The 21,589-nt window shown below is 42.1% G+C and overlaps 1 protein-coding gene across 13 annotated transcripts in view; it reads left to right on the top strand.

Moving 5' to 3' along the window:
- The window catches only part of kiaa1217 (KIAA1217 ortholog), a 151,729-nt gene that overhangs the window by 39,512 nt on the left and 90,628 nt on the right, over window positions 1–21,589 (top strand). The window contains exon 1 of one of the 13 annotated variants that reach the window (XM_083778254.1): window positions 20,754–20,900. The exons of the other annotated variants lie outside the window; for them this stretch is intronic. The gene's annotated coding sequence lies outside the window, so the exon portion shown is untranslated. Of the gene's footprint in view, window positions 1–20,753; window positions 20,901–21,589 lie in introns of those variants that run through there. 13 annotated transcript variants of the gene reach the window in all.

The raw sequence follows: 21,589 nt of genomic DNA, 5'->3' as shown, positions 1-21,589 counted from the left end.
CGGGCACAAGTTGCAAATCAGGTCTGCTTTTCACTAAGAATAGACGGTTTTCGGTGGTTAGGACATCACCGGCACGCAGCCTGGCGGTGCACTGTGCAACATCCCAAACACGTTTTCACTCATGAGATCTGCCAAAGGGGTATTTGGGGGAGACGGGTTCACAGACAGGCCCCATCATCCAGTCTTTACTTTGATGTAACTGACAATCGCAGCAGCATCTAAATGACGAGGTGTTTTCTTTACTCTTTACTCCTCTCTTTGAAGCATGCAATAATTGGTCGGTTAGACTGTCCATATCAATCCCCTTTAAGCAGAATGGACGCGAACCCCTGATGTTTGTAAGCATATGACAATACAGACACATACAGTAAAAAGGTAATTACTGATGCTATTCTTTGAAGAAACAACATCATAGTCTAGACTCTAGTGTCAAATATAGTGTGTGTCTGCCACAGGAGCAGATTAGATTCACAGTGTGAATCGACCTTAATGATGTCCGTTATCCAGTCAGATGCTGTATATGGAGAAAAAAAGAAGAAGAAAAGAACCAAGTCGTTTCTTGGCATGGTTGCCATGGCAGCATTGGCAGTTAGCTCATGTCAACTCAAGACAACCCACCTTTATATATGTGCTGAGCTATTTCTTTTATTTTTTTATACAGGTGGACGTGGACATCAAGTGTCATTTTGGTCAGACAGCAGCAACGAACACACAAAGTTACAAACAGACAGGACAGTCAATAGGGGAATGGAGCTGGACAGATTCAGGTTCTGCTGTAGTTTGTTAAGGTGTAAGGGGGCAGAAGGCCTTCTCAACAACTTCTGTTTGGACAGAAGGGATGGAGACTGGAGATTGATGAAGCCTAGGTAGCAAATAGCAATATGCATAGGCTACAGCCACATGTGTATTGATAACTATAAACAGTAGTCCAAGGCTGGATTTAATGGAAAATAAAGTTAATCTGAGCATGAATCATTTGGAGTCACGAGTCAGGAGATGTCAGAGCTGTGTTGTGTTCAGACATTAGTGGATGTGAGTCATCCCTCAGTCCAAACAGATGACAATCAGGCCACTGAGCAAGAAGAAACGACTTTGAACATGACTACCCCATGCGTTTGTATCACCTGTCTGGTCTTGTGTGTGTTTCTCTTTCAGAGTCATTGTGTCTCTTTCCCCTGCTAGAGCTACTCTTTAGATAAACAACACAAAGGGGAGAGGCTATCTGGGCAAGATGAGACAAAAGAACTCTTCACAGTGTTACGCCAACCCTGTCTCTGTCCGAGTCACAGCGTTATAACTTGTGGCACAGATGAACTTCCAGAGCCTGTTTTGACTGTCCAATATGACACGAGTGATGGACACATCTGGTCAGCGGTTGGTTTGTAGGCTAAATATTGACCAGCTTATTGACCAGATCATTTCTCCTAGAATTGTGTTTCTTTGTCTTTGTCTTTTCTTTATTTATTTTTCTTACCATAAAACTATTGATCAATAGTTTTTCAAAAATAGCAGACCTACAAGCTGGTAGCGCCAATCGGTGGCGCGCTATGAGCTCGTAGATCTGCTATTTTTCAATAGCTAAAGAATAGCATAATGCTAACACCAAAAGGGGTTCCCGCCCAAAATGGGTCAATAGCTAAGCTATGACAACAGTTGACCTACAAGGCTTTTTTACATTTAGAACCAATAGCTTGTCATTCTTCAGAACCAGACATAACTACATAACTACTAGAGTTCCTTTCCGTCTCTCAGATTTATGTATGAGGTGTGTGGTTGTAGCCTCAGGGATGAAAATGGCTAATTCTCGCGACTGGTGTTTCTAAGCGGATGCAACATTTCCCTCAGGGCTTCCTCTGATAGAGTCAACACCGAAATCAATATGGTCTCTGCCTTCCGTCTACTAACCCGACGAGCCCTTCAGGCACACAGCATTCCACTGTGTGTGTGTGTGTGTGTGTGTGTGTGTGTGTGTGTGTGTGTGTGTGTGTGTGTGTGTGTGTGTGTGTGTGTGTGTGTGTGTGTGTGTGTGTGTGTGTGTGTGTGTGTGTGTGTGTGTGTGTGTGTGCGCGTGCAGTTCTGTGCACGCATGCACGCCTGCTGCTGCTGTTTATACACTGAATTACACGCACTATGAAACTGTTAGAGTACCGGTACTTGGTTCAGACAGTGCAAATGGAATCTCCTGCTGTGTTAAAAAAAAGTCTTGTCAACACATTGACATTTTATTAATATTATATTAGTATTTTACATTGTTTGGTTGAGGTCATTATAATACTAGTCTGTTTGTGCGTCCATGCATCTAGCATACTAAACAGCTACTGTATTTCCACCAGACTTAATTGCAACAGTAAGTCAAGTTAAAATACAGAGAAGATAATTCCGAAAATAATGTCCATTGGCTATAACTTACGGTATACATACTATACAGTATACATAAAATCACTGCCAGACAGTTTTTCATACAGTATAGTCTGTTACATTTTCATTCATGGAAGCCATTTGTTTCCATTCATTTCAGTACGGTATGCAAATCAACTTGCAGAGACTTGAAACTTTGAACTTTGCTATGTTATGTCGCATTTCCGTGCATTTGAATGCATGAAATTATTTGGAATGCCTAGATGGAAATAGTTCCTGGTGAAAAGATTTATTTCAGGTCAAATGCACACGTCCACGCCTACTAGCGATAATATTTAGCCATTGACTTATTAAGGTTCAAATTCAGTCAAATTTGTATGACTTTGGAGAAAATACAAAACATTATGGGAAAATCATCTTGTGTTTATGTACGATATGATATGGCCAAAACTGTTAACCGTCTTCCTGCCATTGCCGAAGCCCTTCGGCAATTGAAGCATTAATTTGATATTAACGCTTGCTGCCATTGCCGAAGCCCTTCGGCAATTGCGCTTTTATAGTGCATATGATTGAACAAGCCATAATGCTACTCACGTTAGCCGATTAGCTAGCAGTGTTGTTAGCACTGCACTGGATCGTTCATATTAATTCACCGTCGCCATAAGAATCCATTCTATCCGTTTCTTTCAATCGCCTGTATCTCCTATTCCTTGTCCCAGATGGCATTTTTGGTCAAAACAGCGTTTCTTTGACGGCACGAGCCGACGTTGTGGAGTGCTAAAATGTACCGGCATGATTCGATCATGTAAACAAAGGTTGTCTTGGCAACGTAAAGCTGGCAGGGATAAGCTCACTTCCGGTTGAGGCAAAATGTGGCTTTTCAAAATAAGAGCTCAAATTAAAAAAATGCTGGCATGAATTAGGTCCTAATTTCTCAATAAATGGCAGCAGTAAAAGGGTTAATAGTCAATGACATGCCAGTGGTCCTTATTCATGGACATTTGAAAATATATAAGAACATGTTAACAACAAAGAATGAGCCCCAATGGCCAATTGGTCATGGCTTTCTGCTATTGTGCATCTATTTCTATACAGCGAGTACAGTATAACTAGTACTCCCTTTGTGAGCACACTCTGTCAAGACTTTGTCTTGTGAGACAGCTTAACACAGGGGTGAGCATACTGCAGGAGATGTAAATCTACTGTCCAAAAAGCAGATTACCATTGATGATCTCTAGATGACCCCACTTGTCAAAGACAAAGACATCATTATACTCATCACTGTCCATGTACAGTAAGGCTGTTACTATAGTTCATTTCTATTCTTGGGCCTAAATCAGAATAGAAGGTTGCTTACTTTAGGCTGGTAAACAGGATTTCCTTCCCTGCATTGTGACTTTCTCAGAGTCTGAAATTACACTTCTTGTTTCCATTCTAGTTGCATTGTTGACGTCAACTGCTGACAGTTTTACATGCAGGCGTGCAATGTTACTGTGTAGGTATAGAATCGGATGAACTTGGATAGTGCGGTTAAGGAGATACACCAGCCAAAATAGCCTTTTGCAGTTTTATTGTCATGCGGCAAGGAGAGATTTGCTGCTAGCTATTTCAGGTAATGTGATTCAGTACTAGTGTATATTTTCCCCCTCTGTGAAATGTCCCTGTTACTTGAGCGTTACTCCCTACTATTAGGTCACTTTGCCTCACTTGGGTTTATGCCATCTTCACGCTCTATAGGCTAATGTCCAAAGAGAGGAAGTGGGCGCTCCATCAGTGCATAAGAGGGAGCTTTTCAAACCATTCCTGAAGGCATGGTCGTGGTTTTAAGATCAGGAAGAGGAACTAGTAGTAACTTGAAACCAGAACTCCTATGTCTCAATTCTTTTCACTGAAAGGGCACTCAGCGTGTTTGCTCTTTGACTGACCCCTGGCGCCTTAAGGAAACTGATAGGTCGTGTGGGCAGTTCGAGAGAACTGATTTATTGTTCTTTACTAGTCAAAAAAAAGTAAGATGATCCTGAAGCTAGTCTAGTCTGTCTGAGGCCGATGATGAAACAATGTTCTTTTGGTCGGACCTTATGATATGTTATGTTTTTGTTATTCACTGCTGTCCCAGTTTCAAGCCCCAGCAGAAGAATGAGGAGGAGATTGTGAGGCTAGTGGATTCTAGTGTGACAGTTACACAGCCCAAGGAATAACCTTCATCTTTTATACTGCAACTAGACTTTGTGGAGGAAAAACCACTATAATGCAGTTATATATATAATCCAGAGTTTGAAACGTGCAACTGTAACGCCCAGGATTCAAACTCGGGTCTCGCACGTGAAAGTCCAACATCTTAACCACTAGACCAAAGGGATATCCCTATGGACTGGGGGAGATAGACTGCTACACAACTACTGTGTGAAGTTCAGTCATTTAGGCATTTATGTTGTCCCTAACATAAGTCACAGATATAGCCTTCAACTCGTGCATTTTCAGTTCGACACACAAGTTCAGACAGGAGCTGAGCTGCACAATGCCCCACTGCTTTTAGCCAAAGCTCAGGCTCATAAAAAATATTGATAATGTTCACATCATGTGATGCGAAGTGGAGGACGAGGGAACATTAAATCACAGTGATGTATAAGCTGCCCCTCCCCACCCTCCCTTTCCTCTCTCGCCCCCTGCTCTGTGTTTCCATAAGTGCACATAAAGGACATGTGCCAACTTTGCCAAGGGAGGTGGAAGGACAGAGAGAGAAAGGGACCAAAAAAAGCAACCCCAAAAAATAAATTAGATGTTTGCCCGGTAACTAGTGAAAATAATACATTTACAAGCTCACAATGTATTGCTTTGATTTTCTCTACTTCTTAAACATATTTATTTATTATTTATTGAAACTATTTGATTTTTTTCATTCTATTTTAAATGTAGGAAACGGAAAAAGATATTTAAGATATAAAAGAGATATTTATGCGGGATATTTACTCACACAGCCCATAAAAATCAGTCTGCGACCCAAAGATGGGTCCCGACCCACAGTTTGGGACAGTGCTGTAGGAAAGCGAGAGAGAGGGCAAGAAGGGAAGGAAGGGTAGGAGGGAAGAAACCAAAGCGTGCGGGAAATGTTGAACCAGGGTTCATTCAAGCTTTGTCTGTTTATAACCCAAATGTTTGTTTGCGTTGTAAATCCATTGTGTATGTTTATTGGGGTGAGTTGCTCCACCAAAGATATAGGTCAGGGTCGCTGTGTCCTGTGGCTGTGTGTGTGTGTGTGTGTGTGTGTGTGTGTGTGTGTGTGTGTGTGTGTGTGTGTGTGTGTGTGTGTGTGTGTGTGTGTGTGTGTGTGTGTGTGTGTGTGTGGCTGTGTGCGTGCGTGCGTGTGGCTGGCTGTGTGCGTGCGTGCGTGTTTTTATGGACCCCTATTCATATAAGGACTTCAGGACAAGTTGATGAATTAATAAGAACCAATTACTGTGTTCTCTGAAGGTAGCTGTAGCCATGAAAGAGTACTATTGCTGATTAATTCTTTTTAATCAAATTTTTCTGTGTATTGCACTATTTCAGACTCATATTAAACCTGCTTATTCAGTCGGTTCCCTCTGTTTTGGAGGCATATCAACTTAGCCAGTGTGTGCTCATCAATAATGTAGACTCAACGTATGCAAAAGCACACTGGGTCACAAACTATCCACATACTTGGTATACTGTACAGTATGTGTAATATGGTTTAGCTCTTGTAATTGATTTATTTTACATTTTGAGAAATATATAGAAGGACATTACCATCGCAGTGTCAAGTGTTGTGAGCTTGTAGATCGGCTATTTTAACAATGCTGTCCTCTTTCTTATGTAATTTTGCCAATTAAAAAGGTCTTAAAAGTCATTCAATTGTAACTTTAGAAATATGTAGATGCCTTGTATGCACTTATGTTGGTTTGTTTACTGTTGCGTGAAAAAACAATGTTGAAAAATGAAGCTAATAATCTGGGGACCCCCGGCCCTGGGGGTCCCAACCCCCAGTTTGAGAACCATTGCCCAGGTGGCATTGATGACATTCAGATTGACCCAGAACATGGCATAAGGCAAGAGGTGAACAACATAACACTATAACTTGTAATTCTACCGTAACATTCTCTCTCTCATATCCCTGAATGCGTACAAGATTCTCATTAGCCGTTTGTTGACAGTGAACGTCTAATCTAAGTCCCTCTCAGTTCCAACTAAGGTTTAATGGCAACCTAATGGCACTGATTTATTCCATGTTACGGTAATCAGCTAAAAGCATAGTAAAGGAGTGGAGGCAGAGCACACCGCTCTATCACAATGTTCTTTTTCAACACAGGCAGCACAGACCTCATCTCATTAAAGACTGCTGAGGAGAGAAATATTACATCCAATTATCGGAAATAGTAGGTTGACAAGTATGTCTTGTGTATACCTCTACTAAAAAACTAAAAAATCATTATACGTAGTAATCAGGCCAATTGGGAATGTACTGTACCTTGTTTGATAGGCGCGGTAATTGTCATGTACTCATTGTACTGTACTGTGTTGGATTGCCACAGTTAACATCCCTCGCTAGATGCAAGATAACAAATACTTTATTTTCCATTAAATTTAACATAACACATTTGCCTTTGGCACATCGGCAGCCAGTATGCAAACAATAAAAACCACAATTAATACCTAGAATACACAAATGCATTATAATACAATATAAAATGCATTTCACATAACACAGCAACAGTGATCATGGGCTGTAGGGATTTGGTGATAGGCCTATTTAAACATTTTCTTATTTAAAATAACCACTGCAGATGGCATCTGACCTCAAACCTCAAACCTCCATATATGGATATATGTCAGAACCTGTTCTGGCCCCATCCATCCTTCCTCTTTGATGTCTCCCTTTTGACTTATACCTGTCCATTCAAATTTCAAACTCTAGACGAGCCTGCCCCAAAGTTAGTAGTGAAGCCACGCCCGGCAGCCGGCGAAAACTAGAGTTCTCAACAGGCCCGAAAATTAAGGTCGGGCCCTACCTGGGACCTCATCAAACCCTGTACACTCAAGAGAATGTCCCCGCTACCACCCTTAGATCTCCTTATACTGTATGGAGCTGACCTGTTCTGAAATTCTGACCTCATCAAACCCTGTACACTCAAGACATGCTCCTTATATGGCCTGTACAGAATTAATTCCATGTTGATCCGACTCCGACCCCCACGTCTTACTGGTAGTATTATACTAGTATTATAAAGTATTTCTATGTCCAATCTATTTGTATAACTTAATGTGTTTGAAATGAAATAAAAATGCCAATTCTAATTAAAAAATAGCAGATCTACGTTTTGAGCTTGTAGATCAGCTGTTTTTGCTACTTTGCTACTTTGTCATGGAATGACAAAGTTAATTAAGAGTGTGGAAATATAGTCTGGCCTAGCACTCTCCATCATCAAAGTTACCCACCCCTGATTTACATCTATAGCCATCATGCTGCGTATGTTACATACTGCTATGTGTAATACTTGTCCTTGAATCCGTCATTGTAGTCATTGTATGAACTCTGCCCCATGTAAGAACGATGACAGCTTTCTTGTGTTCATCTCCATACACTTATGAATACAGTTAGTATTGGAAACACATTATTTATTATCTTATTTTTGATAATGCCTGTGCTTCATACCACCTTTTCCACCAGTCAAACAATGGTGAGTTTCATGAATCAATTCCATACCAGAGACATCAGTAGCTGCAGGTGAGTGAGTAATAGTGCCCCCAGCTGTGCAACTACTAGCATTTCAGGCCCAACTCTTCACTCCCTACTCCTCACTCAGCTTTGTGAGTGTCACTCTAATGTGGCATTCATTTACTAAATAGGCCGTGATGATTAACTTCTTACTGGCTTTTCCTCCTTTGAAAAATGTAACGTGGAGAGATGTGGTTGACAGCTGAACCTCTGCCTCCTAGCATCTTACAGTATTAAATAGCAGTGACTTAGAGCCAGGGATCAGAATAAATATCCTCATCCTCTACCCAGAAAATGTGTGGATGTAGAAATAACAGTTGTTAGTGTAGTGAAGACCTGAGGCCTCTACAAATGCCCTCTAAATCAGTACACTTTCAAGATTTTTCAAAAATGTCCAAAAGTAGCAGATGTCCAAGCTCGCAGTGCGGCATTAAGTGTGAGATTACATCTGATATTTTTGAATAGCCAACACAGAAATTAAAGCACAAATATGCTTTCCCTGTGTTAATGGGTTAACCGTTAAGCTTTAGGCAGCTAAAGCTATCACAGTATTGATGTAGTCTTTAACGTATTTAGTGTGAATTTTAACCATATGAACTCTAGCGTTCCTATTTTGGGGTAAACGTGTGCCGATAAATAGCCTATCTGCAAACTCACCACGCATCGCAATCTGCTCTTTTTTGGTCAAAGAGGTTTTGTTGTAGAGGGAGGTTCCCCAGTCAACAAAGTACATAGGGTTTAAGTGGTTAAGCCAGCTGTCTTTCTGAACTGTGGAGAGAATTGGGGGACGTGTGTTGAACTGATGTTAACACCCTGAGTTAATACTCCCAGGAAGCTTGGATGAACACCAAGAAATATGATACGTGATATTTCCAAATCTCCCAGTCTTAGGTTTTGTTTTCTACGGACATACAGGCTACAGTAGAAATGCTCATTCCAATTCAGCACACATAAACTGATTCAAGTTCCATTGTACAACATGATGTAATCCCCAAATTGCTCCAGTTTTGACATTTCCATATTGCTGAGGAGAGCGGATTCAGAAACAGACATCAGCGTCAGACTATTGCTCTGTCTACTTCTCTTCTCAGACAATAATATACATGCATGGCCTAATTGGCCAGTCCGTCAGTTCCCATTGTTGAATTGAATTTTACAATTTCAAATAACCACTTATCTCTGTCTTTTTTAACCATCAGCATGTGAAATTACTGTGCTGGAGAACGTAGATGGATTATGAAAGGCCTCAGAACCTCTTATCTAACATTTCCAGTTACATAATGTTTTGTTCCATGGTGACTGGAGAGAAAATGCCAGAAAATCTTACTCCAGTGACAATCTTTTATTTTTTGCCTATTACACAGTAAGTGCAGCACTTTAGTTTGATTTGCTTCTGACAGTGAATGTAATGTGCTATAGCCTATAGATGCAAATAAACTTGCCTTGCCATAAAACTGTGCAACAACGCCAGTCAGAGTAAATCCTCAGAGGACCACGTGGCTAGAGAACGTTCTAGAAACTAAACTTGATGAGTCTGTTGCTTATGGACATAGAAGTGTTGTTGCCTTTCAGGCTTTGTTCATGTTTGTAAAGTAAAATCTTGTAATTTGTTTGTACAGTGGAAATGTGTTGACTAGCATGCACAAGCGCGCGTGTGTGTGTGTGTGTGTGTGTGTGTGTGTGTGTGTGTGTGTGTGTGTGTGTGTGTGTGTGTGTGTGTGTGTGTGTGTGTGTGTGTGTGTGTGTGTGTGTGCGCGTTCATACAGTGTGTGTACTAGACATGCAGGTGCTAGGTCATTGGTTGCAGTAGTGTTGGAGAGTGTGGCTGGCTGTCCCTCCAGGCCGTGGGATGCTGTGCCGCTGGGCTCGCTGATGTGATTGAACTGTTGGCTCTCTGTTGTCTATAGCTTTATAAGACACCCCGAGAGACGTCCTGCTGGCTACTCATTGCCCTTGTCTTCTCCTCTCACATCAGGCTGGGCTGAAATATCTCTCTCTCTCTCTCTCTGCCTTCCCTCTCTTTCTGCCTTCTCTTTTTGGGGGATAACTCACGCTTTCTCTTTGATCTTCTCTATACTTCTCTCTGAATCCCGGAGCATGAGTCCCCAAACATTGTAAATCAGTGCAACTATAATAGAGGACATTCCTACGTGGTAGCAATACTTAATAACAAGCAACTTAAATATTTCACTTGAATAATCCAACCTGTTTATTTTCAGACATGCCACTGTCAGTATTGTCAATCTTTATTTCAGCAGGAATTGTTTGGTAAAGAAGATGACTGTTGGATGGTTTTATTTTGGTCAATAGATGATAACTGGATCAAAAACAATGATAGAGAAGCCAGTGAACTCGCTGATGCTGAATTTGCATTGAAAATCTTTAGCATCAATCATATCGGCATTTTAACTGCAAAACTGTCTTAACAGGCTACTCATATCAAATTTAGCACACTTCCCAATATTGTGACTGAAGTTCTTTTCTGTAAACCTGTGCTGTGTTGCTGTGTATATTCTAGAATCAAAAGAAGTAAAACAATAATGAGCCCGCTAATCAGAGCCCATTTCTCTCTCATCTCACTCTCGTCTTCTCATACTGGTTGACAGTAAAGTGTTTGCTATCGAGGCCTGACTGTTTCAAACTGTTGCATATTTCATGAAACATTTGTTTTGTTATTGCGCTTGCCTCTGGAGTGCTGTTCCTTTGACAGGAAAACACGGAGCCCCCCCTCTTATGAATGGGAATTCAGGAAGGATCTAATGCACACTTGAGTGATCAAGGTCCATTTCTCAACCAGACAGCTGACACTTGAGATGATGAGATGAGATATACTTTATTGTCCCACGAGGGGAAATTTGTCTTGGGCAAAAGTGCAGTAGTACATCAACGTTTTTAAAAACAGACAAACAATACACAATAGACAATACACAATAGACAATACACAATAGACAATACACAATAGCAGCAATGTACAAGTACAGTATCAAAAGAGTATCACAAGAGATCAGTGCAAAATTGTAATTAGAGAAGGTATATAAATATAAAGTACTAGAGTATTCACAGTTTAAAGTATCACAGGTGTAAGTGCAATAAATAACTGATGAAGGTCAAGAAGTCCCCACTTAATGTGTCGTTGTACAACTAACACTCATCAATTATGCCTTAAGATCTCTTTTTTGAGTGGTGCAGCCACTCCATTGCCCAGCAATGTGTGGATCTGGCTGGGTCCGTCGAGCACGGAAATAGCGTTTTTTTCACCACCAAGTGTCACTGTTGCGCAGCCTAACACACACACACACACACACACACACACACACACACACACACACACACACACAACACACACACGTACAGCAGCACCACTCAGTTCAGATGGGAAAGTGTTAAAGTGTGCTTTAACAATAACGGTGGTTCTCAAACTTTAAAATGTCATAGACTCACCATGTGGTTCCATTCGTACACTCTCAGTTAAGGACTCGGACCGTTAAAAGGAAATCGTTAAAGAACCGGAATTGTTCAAATCATGTATGTTAAAATCATAAAGGATCCCAATCCTAGTCTGCCTTGTAGACAAATTCACCATAATAAACGTTTTGACTTCTGCTCATTGCAATACTGTCCTAACGGGGAAAGTAGGATTTGTTCAACTTTCAAATACTTTGTGTTTGTGTAAAATGGGGAGAGATGTGAGACTGAGAGAAAAAGGTGCACATAATGTCGAACCAGGTGGAGAAGAAGAGAGTCTGACAGTTCCAGTGCCCGCACCAGCTGGTGGTGGTTCTGCTGTCCATCTCTCTCTCTCGCTCTCTCCCTGTCACAATACATTTCAGATGGGGGTCCACGGTCAATTTGGGGGGTCCTTGACACAAAACAGTTTGAGAACTACTGATTTAGAAGGCATTTGTAGAATCGATCTCAGATCTTCATGGTTTAAAAATGAACACTCCTAAACGTACCGTGTAGAATGATACTTGTAGTCTTTCTGCCCATTTCTCCTCCTGCATGCTCTGTGTTCCATTTCACCATCCTGTCTCTGCCATTTCTCAGCCTCTAACTATCATCTTACCAGTCCCTCCCTGTTTCAGTGGCTCTTTACATCCTCATGTTCAGTGACTACACTGTTCATTCTGGCATAACTTAATGTTGGCTCTCTGAAGTTCCAGCCTGTTGCGTCATGGGTGTAACACAGTATAATGTGATCGCTATGTCAGTTGTAGGAACAGTTGAAAATGTGACATTTTCTTGACAAAATGCACCTATAATTTTGAAAGTGATTTAGATGGCATTGTTTTAGTCGATATTGCTAAAACATTACAATTCAGTTTTGACATTGGGCAGTGGGATGAGAAACTGTTTCTCTTCTAGTTGACTCCGCTGTCTGATACTGATCCCTGCTTGGTCAATTAGCGTCTTCCACTTTCAATCACTCATTAAGTCACCTTACGATCCAACCATTCTGTTAATTCCCTATTAGCATGGTTATTGGTTAGCCATGTCGGAGAGCTTTTTGTGAACATTTCTATTGTCATTGAATTATTATTATTATTATTTATTATTATATGAAGAAAACATTCTAGTCATTGACGTGGAAATGCATTGGGAGAGCAGGGGACGAAAGCCACAGTCCCCTGGAGTGCATGCTTCACTCTGATTCTATTCTGGGAACATAAGTGCTGCTGACATAACCCCACTTTGCCTCCTGTGCACTGTATCAAAGTCTGGGCCATAATCACAGTAAAGACCAGCCATCTTGGATGCTTTAATTCACTCTATAACTTTCTCCCGCCGTCCCCAGCTTTTCTTTTCTGAGAGCAAAATGACTTGCGAGAGCGACCGACATTGAAATAACACACTCACGGACTCGCTTTCCTCTCGGGAATGGACTCCACGTCCAACCGCATTGTTATTTGTTATAGACAGTACACATGCATATGCCTATATCATGCATACGCCCGTCGTACACAGTCACATGTTCCCCTGACCCGGTGTCTGCCCTCATACCCTCAGCACGCTGTGTGTCCCTGTCTGTCACTCAGTACAGCACATGATGCTACAGAATGGGACATAATCACACTGGTCTCATAGTGTCATTTGCACTTCACCAGTGGCGGAAAAAGTTACTCAAAGTTTTTTTACTTAAGTAAAAGTATCACTACTGCAATATAGAAATACTCTGTTAAAAGTGTCCGGAATTCAAAATGTACTCATTATGCAGAATGTCCCAATTCAAACGTATGCAAATCTTTTGAAAATAGATGCCTTCACAATGTGCGACGCACAAAATAACTCGTGACTAAAGCTGTCGAATACACGTAGGGAGTAAAAGTAGAGTACAATATTTGGATCCGAGATGTAGTGAAGAAGTAGTGGAAATTGGAAATACTCAAGTAAAGTGCAAATACCTCAAAATGGTAGAGTACTTAAGTAAATGTACATTAAGTACATTAAGTTACTTAATGTACTGCTAATTGATTAGTACGTTAGGGACATTTACAGTACACTGATGTATTTGCACGGTGCCCTTCTTTCTTCTGTTTAACAGCTGATGGTGTAGCCAGTGGCCCAGGGGCCACATGTGGCCCCCACATTCAAAACAATAATTCAGGATTTAAAGCAAAAATAGCAGATCTACAAACTCAAAACACGTCTCACTGCAATGTTTTAAGCATGTACATGGTCAAGTTTGGGTATAAAAACGACAGGGCAGACCCATTACTGTTGTGGATCAAGGTTATGTTATTTTGTCATCTGACGCCCCCAAACCATACAGTGTTTATTTCATTATTTTATATCTATATGTCTCCACAGTGAGGCTGGAAAAATAGCCTCGCAGCCTACTACTATAGCCTACTAGCCTACTGGTAGGCAGAAAAATGTCAACAAGAATAACCCGTTATGAGTGAAACTCCTCCCTATACGAATCAGATTGTGATTAAATCAATAGTTGTTTAGCCTTCAATAGATGTTTAGCCCTGTTTAGTCCATTGATTTAGATTGCAGTGTTGCACAGTGCTGGTAAGAGTTGGATATATAGGGATGGGACAATATGAAAATTACATGTCACGACTATTGTGGCACTAATAATTGCGATTAACGATGTTATCGAAAATCAAAATATGCCACATTTGTTAACCACTTGAATCCACACACCCCTAGTCTGGGTGGAACGTTTGCCATCCCTAGTCGTGGTATCCATGGCACAGTAAGTTGTGTGTTTGTAAATAATTCACAGCTTCAGTAAAAATCTCTCTGTGATACTTGATGCTGACTATACTATAAGGTCAGTCCAGTAGTTGCATCAATGTTGCCACTGCCGCAGGCTATAATCTCACTGAGATTATACAAAAAGCGTACATTTTGATGCTATTACCATTTCATTCATAGGCAAGTTTTTTTCCGAGGGGCTAGAGTGTAATGTGGGCCGTTTTCACTCAGATAGCGCCATTGGCACCACAGAAGAAACACGCATTCTAACCCAAAGCTACTGAAGCAAAGAGAAAAAGAGCAATAGACTCCTAATGACAGTCTCTAAGCTGTTGTCGTCAGGTATATTTATAGTGTAGGTGTACATATAAACAGATATGTAATGATACCATATCCAGGTCCAAAGCCTAGAGACCTTTGGCCTGTCTCTCCCTGTTGGGTGTAGTATTTGCTTACAACACACACATAAATTCCAATTCCAACTACATGGAAAGGAGGTGCTGTACTGTACCTGTGTTGTACGTACTGTACAAGCCCTCATTCCTGCAGGCCTGTGTGTGTGTGTGTGTGTGTGTGTGTGTGTGTGTGTGTGTGTGTGTGTGTGTGTGTGTTGGCTGTGCAACAGTGACACTTGGTGGTGAACAAACGCTATAATGCTATCTTTGTGCTCGGACAGACCCAGTTGCACCACTCAAAAATATGAATCGTTATAATGTATTGTGCTATTAAACATGGGCTCTGCATTCTAAGTGAGAGTATCAGATTACCAACCCTTACTTCCTTGTGGCCTGAAGTAGATCTGACAATGTACTTAGAATTCACATTAATGTGGTGAAACTTTATAGATGTATATTATACAAACCCCACTATAATGGCTGTGAATAGCACACCACCTGAAACCCACCATTACCAATCCCCAATAGCCTATGTCAGTTTCAGCTTCATCTTTCAGGACACCTTTCAAAGATGCACGTTCACGTGTGCTTGCCAGTGAAAGTGTGCCAACTGACACTTGTACTGTATTATACATTCACACAATGTAATTCGGTCTCCTCCAAGGGAAGCAGGTGGTTCATTCAGAGGATGTGACGCCACAACTCCCACAAGGTGTTTGTTTTCTTCGCTCCTCTAAAAGCTGACTGGTCCTCCTCGCCACTACTACTAATGGCCTCAGGTGTAATCGTTACCTGCACTCTCCTGCTCTCTCTCTCTCTCTCTCTCTCTCTCTCTCTCTCTCTCCGTCTGCCGCCGTTTCCCCCTCCAAAAAAGAAATGTTTTGATTTATCGTGTCTTCCTGTTTTGTTTGGGCTCCTTTTCAGTGGCGGAGGAAGGATTTGGCTCTGAAGGATTAGTCAAAGTGGTGGAACCGCCGTTGACTGTGTTTGTTGCCGAGGGGACTAAAGTGATGTCGAGGCATTTCCTCTCTTACAAGACATTGTGAGGCTTCAAAAGGCATGCCCGACCCGTGCATGGGCGTGCACGCGTCGCACACACGCACGCACGCGTCACGCGCACATCTGTGCACAGTACATTGCACCCCCCTCCCCCTCCTGTTGTTATATGCTCCATAAATCACTCCTTTGCTCCGAGTCAACATTTGAGACTCGGCAATTTCTCAGTGCGGTTTTTCTTGCCTTTCTGCACATGACTCTCCACAGGATGTCATTGTGTGCGCTATAGCTGGAGGAGGGCAGGATCAGGATGCTGACACATGAACGCTCCCAGGTCCGTGCACGTGCACCTGAGCCCAAGCAGGAGTGACAATGCACATTCTGTCTATTCACATATGAAGCGTCTCTCAACTGAGCCGCTTTGTGCCAGCAGCTGCTTTTAACTTTTTGCTTGCTGTGTGTGTGTGTGTGTGTGTGTGTGTGTGTGTGTGTGTGTGTGTGTGTGTGTGTGTGTGTGTGTGTGTGTGTGTGTGTGTGTGTGTGTGTGTGTGTGTGTGTGTGTGTGTGTGTGTGTGTGTGTGTGTGTGTGTGTGTGTGTGTGTGTGTGTGTGTGTGTGTGTGTGTGTGTGTGGTGTCTCTGTCTGAATCACTGCATCAAAGTCTGTCTTTCACCTTACCTTACCTCACGTCCTGCTCGGCTTTGCAAGATATAACAAGATGTCTGCATACATAAGGCTACAGTATTCTGTATGTATGCAGACGTGTACCCCTTATCCCTAAACCTATTTGCCATTTTTTACTACTTTGAAAACCCTTTTAAAATAGTTCAAATAGCCCATCTCCAAGCTCACAAAATGTAGATCGGCTATTTTTAGTATATATATTGAAAATGTATTTCCTTTAGAGGATAGTCCCTTGAGACGTATCATCTCGTTTTAGAGGGGGTCCTCGGGCACAACACAATGAATACAGTACAATACATTAAACACGACACAGAACAATACACTTACATCAACAAAACATAGATGCTCTCCAAACCACTCAAACACTACATCAAGACCAGAAGCAACTGCACTGAAACACCTAACAAAATAGAAAATACTAATAATAGTGATACTAATAATAAAATAAAAATAAAAATAAATAATAAAAAGATAAAGATAAAAATAATAATCAAGCATTAAAGTACACACCTCTCTCCAAAAATCAAAAACAAGTACAACTGGGTTTCAGGTCTACAAGCAAAGAAGCCAAGTTGAAAATGTTAAATGATGTAATTGATCTCAAAGAAACAGACAAGTCGTTCCAATCAGATGGAGCTTTAAACTGAAAAGCAGTATTTTTTAATGTTTTTCAAAATGGTAAAAAATCAGACCAGTCTGAAGTGAGTGGTGATGTAGTTTACTCATGCTGTAGTACTGTAGTGTACTGTACAGTACAGTACAGTACAGTACAGTACAGTACTGTACAAGCCCTCTTCCCTGGCATGCATGTGTGTATGTGTTAGACTGCACAACAGTGACACTTGGTGGTCAACAAATGCTATTTCAGACAGACAGACAGACAGACAGACAGACAGACAGAGAGCGCCAGGAATGGCAAATAATATATAATTATAATTCAGGGATAAGGGGAAAGGGGTGGTACAAGATAGGGCCCATTCAATATACTGTACATTTGTGCATGATGTGTGTGCATGCACATGTGTCATGTGTGCGTATGTATGTAAGGCAGCAGGACAACAACAACAAAATTGCAATGCACAGCAAGCAAGCTGCTTTCTTAGCCAGGGGAGACAGAGAACACTTTACTGATACCCGGAGTCACAGTGAATGACATTCGAAAGCCATCTGGAACTCAGATGATACTGCAAACACGGAGAGTAAATGATCTGCACGTATGGAGTGGAGGTGTGTGACTGAGAATGTAGTGTGTCTCTGCACACGTCCCAAGTGTTTTCTTGGGATTTTCTTTCCCCCAGAAAGCGTACGTAGTTAGGATGGCACAATAGAGGGTTTGCGCATGCATAAAGTGAATGGGAAATCGAGTGGAAAAGTGACAGGCAAACTGAGTTTAACAATGTTTAATGTCGTTTAAGGCAATTAAATATGACTTTTCTGTTTGGATGAATGGGCTGTCAAGGCCAGAAAGTAGTTTTTAGCCACTTAGTAGGCATTCCTGCATTACTTCCTGCCTCCTGGTTTGATGATGATGTCACTCGCATACCCTCTATAGAACTATCTGCGTATACTGCGTAGATACTGACAACAATCATCAGGCAAATAATGTCTGACTTTTTTTTTGTAATTAATCAATGGTGTGGCTCTGCAAGAAGCTACTTGGGCTAGTCATTTAGAATCTGTCTCTGTGCATTGAGATTGTCTGTGTGCGTTGTGTCTGTTGATGAGTAGTTTTAGAGTCGTATTGCTGCAGGTTGAAAAGATCTATAGCGCTCATTCTTGTTTGTCTGAAGCTAATCTCACAAACTGTTAGAACCTATCAGCTATCAAGTTTCTCTGCATGCACACTGCCCTAACTTAATGCCTCCACTTTTATTTTGTATTTTTATTATGATAATTATTTTTGGCTTTTCTGCCTTTATAGAGCGTCGCAGTCCCGACCCCTTTCATGACGACGCCGTCCAGGCCCAGGGAATAATTCCCAATGCATTTTTCCCATATACTGTAGGCATTTCAAAAAGTATTTATTTAAAGACCTTTTAAGCGTCGTACAAAGCCAACTCGAGTTGTGACAAATCATGACAACCAAACTAAAATAATTACAAAGAAGAAAAACAAGAAAAAAAGTGTTGTAACCTGACGTTTTTTTCTTCTTAATAAATACAGAATAATTTCCTGGGCTCTGGTAGGGGGCGGGACTGCGAGTCATGAACGGGACTCGAACATGCGACGCGCTGTCAGGCCAGAGCCTATGTGGCATGTGCCTGGACCACTTGGCCAGCAGGCGCCCCAATGCCTCCACTTTTATACTTTTTAAAATATTTAACTTTTAATGTGATAATGCAACTAAGGCATAGTTGTATCGATTATTTCATCAACGCCGCGGTGCTCTAATACATGTTTTAGTATAGACAGTGTGTGAGAGTCTCTTAGTTTATTCTCTATAGTCATACCTTCTGGCACTTAGCCTATGCAGTACGCACCTTTCTCTTATTATGTGTGAAAATTATTTATTTTCAGCTATCAGTGTCTGCAGAAGCTGATGATACAGATAATTATCACCTCCTGTGTGCACAATAATTATCACCTCCTGATGAGCACAATATTAATTCGTTTTTCAACTTTATCAGAACATTTAGGACTTTTTTTCAAAACAACAGTAATCGGTGGTGGACTGGACTCTCCCCAAATGTTAGATCGGCATCGTACCCAAAAATGTGGCATCGGTCGGTCAGTCACACAACCCCCCCACGGTGTCACCGTGATGTGAAGACAGATAACACCCAACAACCAAATACTCAACCTGGCTACTGGCACAAAGTAACTAAGCACATTTACTTAAGTACTTAAATACAATTTTGAGGTGTTTGTACTTTACTTGAGTATTTCTGACCAATTTCCAATACTTTTACTCCACTACATTAATTTGAAAACTGTAGTTACGGTACTACCGGTTGTTACTTGTAGATTTTGATTATTATTACAAAACACACATTACCCACTTCAGCCCTTTATACATTTCAGCCATTTGAAAATAGCGGATGTACAAGCTCACAATGCGTCACGATGTGACCCATTGTGAGCTTGTAGATCTGCTATTTTCAAAAGATTATTATACATTTTTGAAGCCAATACTGTTGTACTTTTACTTAAGTCAATTTTGAATTCTGGACTTTCACTTGTAACAGAGGATTCCGCCATTGCAGTAATGATACTTTTACTGAACCTGGCTCATGTACTCTTCAGCCCTCACCTCTCTCTTCTCTCTTATTACCCTCCCAGTCCCCCCTAGGCCCTGCCACTCCATTCCTCCCCGAGCTCTCCCTTCCAGGGGCCCTGCAGGGCTGGGCTGGAGTGGTGCTCATCTGGTTTGGGTCAGTTTGGGACTGTGGGGTTGAGCTGTGGGACAGTGGTATCAGTGGTGAAAATCCATGGCCGATTCCAGTGAAGACGTCTTGTTTCTTGAGACGGAGCTCTAAGGCTCTCTGGGGTCTGGAATGGGTGGAGCCTTCAGTCCGTGGTTTGTAACAACAAACTGGTGGATTTGGAGCAAAAGTACCAGGAACACCCCCCCCAACCCCCCCTTTACCCTAAATACCCCGAACTCCCACCCTAATACCTCTTTCTCAGTTAGGAAAATGTGTGTATGTAAGGCAAGCTACAGTATATAGGCAAGAAGCCTGTCCCCCACCTCTCCCCCTCCTTTCCCTGCTTGTTTTTTTCTTCTGTCCATCAAATCCTTCGCCATCCTTTCTCTCCATCACTTCTTCTGACATTAACTGTGTTGCCATTAGCCTGGTCTGTCTCAGTCTCTCTCTCTGTCTTCCTGCCTTTCTTGACATATATTGTTTTGAAGTAATCGCAAAGTGGCAACGGGTTAGAGACACATAAAACCTTAGTCAAAAGGGAATATGTGTAAGTGCGCGCACACACACACACACACACACACACACACACACACACACACACACACACACACACACACACACACACACACACACACACACACACACACACACAGACGCACGCACGCACTTCTGACCGACATGTCCCCACTGAACAATGGCTGTTTGGCAGAGGAGAGGAGGGGGTTAGCGGCAGCCAGCGTTTCTTGGAGGGCCTGATTGGAGCTAACGTAAACAGCAGCCCAGGAAGTGCTGAAGTTAGAGAGGGAGGGCAAGTCAAAAGAGAGAGAGGGGGAGAGAGAGAGAGAGAGAGGGAGGGAGAGAGGGAGAGAGAGAGAGAGAGAGAGAGAGAGAGAGAGAGAGAGAGAGAGAGAGAGAGAGAGAGAGAGAGAGAGAGAGAGAGAGAGAGAGAGAGAGAGAGAGAGAGAGAGAGAGAGAGAGAGAGAGAGAGAGAGAGAGAGAGAGAGAGGAGTGTGGAGGGAGGGGGATCAGTGGAAGTGGGGAGGCTGTGAGAGAGGGAAAAAGTTTCGGGGCTGAGGCGGTTAGTTTACTGTCAGTCTGCTGAGAGTCTCCAGGACGTTTGTTTTTGCATTAGGACTCACTGTGTGACAGCCAGCCAAGAGAGACGGTGAGCAGCAACTTCTCCATTTATTAACACTGAGTTTTACACACACACTGTAATCCCTCTCTCTCTCTCTCTGTCTCTCTCTCTTTCACTCACACAGGCACGCACACACGCACGCACGCACACACGCATGCACACAGCTCCGAACACGCCTGCAGAGACGCTGCGTGCTCAATCACGCACCTCCACTCCATACGTGCATTTATATTGTTGTCATGTTTGCACTTTGCAGTATCATCTGAGTTCTAGGTGGCTTTCGAATGTCATTCACTCCTACTATACTATACTATACGGATGTGGGACAGTGGGTGTCTCTCCCATGTCTCCCCTGGCTTGGAAAGCTGCTTGTTGTGTGTTGCACTTTTGCCGTTGTCGTCGTCGTCGTTGTTGTTGTTGTGTTGTGCTGCCTTGAACTGTAGCCAGCCATTCAGTGCATGGAGCAAGAACGACCATCTAATGTGTGTGTGGCTGTGTCTAATTAAGCTGATGGGGAGGAATAGCAGTGGCAAGCACTAGAGTAGTCTCGCGAGGCCAGCCCTATAATTCCAGTCTCATTCTGGGATCCAAGGTTAGAGATCATGAGAGACATCACTTCAAACTCAGTGAGGGCCTTTTGTAATGTATCGTGGTTGATTCAACAACATTAGAAGTCCCTAAATATGGACAGCATGCATACTGTTTCCTTCCTTCCT

This window comes from Protomyctophum parallelum, assembly GCF_964188405.1.
Source record: "Protomyctophum parallelum genome assembly, chromosome: 12".
NCBI lineage: Eukaryota > Metazoa > Chordata > Actinopteri > Myctophiformes > Myctophidae > Protomyctophum > Protomyctophum parallelum.
Note: the sequence above shows the minus strand (reverse complement) of the source record. Positions and strands in the feature narration are given on the sequence as shown.